Source organism: Calidris pugnax, unplaced genomic scaffold (assembly GCF_001431845.1).
Source record: "Calidris pugnax isolate Ruff unplaced genomic scaffold, ASM143184v1 scaffold82, whole genome shotgun sequence".
NCBI classification, from domain to species: domain Eukaryota; kingdom Metazoa; phylum Chordata; class Aves; order Charadriiformes; family Scolopacidae; genus Calidris; species Calidris pugnax.
In genome coordinates this window covers 4,335,999-4,337,525 of record NW_015090833.1, presented here as the reverse complement: position 1 = coordinate 4,337,525, position 1,527 = coordinate 4,335,999, and positions in this window count along the sequence as shown.

The window sequence follows — 1,527 nt, the reverse complement described above, 5'->3', positions numbered from 1 at the left end:
CCTCAATAATTTCCCTTTGACTGATTTTCTTAACAGAACTAGAAAAGTCCCAAAAAACATAGAAATACCAGAAATGCATCGGAAACTGTATGAAGCAGTCTAGGTACCTTCTAAGTAGCTGAAATGAAAATAGATTGTAATGGAGAACAAAAATCCTGGTTAGAGATCTGTTAATAACAATACATGAAAGCTATCTAACATGAGGTCTAATATAATGATAGATATCTTTGGGTTCCCGATTTGAAATGAAGAAATGCTGTAAGACAGAACTGAAATAGACTGCACTGGAGCACACAGGTAGCTCTGGAAAAAAATCTGACCAAATAAGAGGCTTTGTCAGAGAGATGAGAGAGGTCCCAAAGGGGCCAGAGAGACCAAAGAAGTCTCAAGGATGCAATGACCTCAAAAGAGAATTGAGCAAAGTACGGGTTTCTTCAGGGAATGGGGAACTGAATACAGGTGTACCAAACGGATGAAAGGACAGAAAGATTGACCCAGGTAGCAGATACGGATTTAGGAATGGTTCTGACAGGAAAAGAGGAATGCAAATTGCTCTCTGCAGCTGAAATGGGGTGTAGGTGTGTAGGGGATGCCTCATGAAAGCTCAGCAAAGGTACCGGAGGAGTTGTGGGGTGCGTGAAAGACCAAAGAAGGAACACAGATAAAGATGTGGAACTCTGAAGGGCATTTTAACAAAGCACAGATCTTGTCAGGGCACTGGGGACAGAACGAAGGCATCCTAAGCAGCAAAGAGTAGGTATGGGTGCCCTGAAGAGCACAAACCCCTAAAGTCTAAAAGGAGCTGACGTGCTACAAGAGTGCGATGGAGTATGGGACAGGATTGGGAAAACATTGCTATAGAGAAAACAGCCATTATGAGGGAGCAGGGTAAGAAAAGACATGGCGAGGGCATCTGGGCAAGCTACAGATCAACGAGAGAGGAATCAAATGGACATAACCTGGCAGAGAAGACAAAACATGGCAGAGAAGGATAAAGGAGCTCTGTGTAGCAAAGCAAGATGGGAGGTTCTGACAGAATAAGAGAGAAAGGGAGGCAAAGTGTTACAAGATGCTGTGGAGATCGAGGAAGGTCTCAGGAGGTGGCGTGACTGGGAGGAGATGGGTGTGGACGGGGGCTGATGGACCAAAGAATCCTTGGGGACAGCGAGGAGGCACTTGGTTGGTCATCTGAATACAGTACAGATGGTTTTGTGTGGCTGGGGGCTGAAGCCAGGAATCCTAGCTAGCATAAAGGAACAAATGAGTGCTCTGTACCTGAAAGATGGCCCCACTTAATGGATGTAAAAAACCTAAAATATTTTCACCATGAACTTTAATGGCAAAGCGAGCAGAGGACACGCATTTCTCACCTGGGAGCCATAAACTGACCTCAGCAGTTTGCCAGATCAGTCCCCCCCTTCACACCTGGGATTCCCAGACCCCTGTGGAGCCCACGGGAGCTCAGTGGACTCCCCAGATCCCTATGGACCATCCCAGAGCTCTAGGGACTACTATGGACCCCCCCCC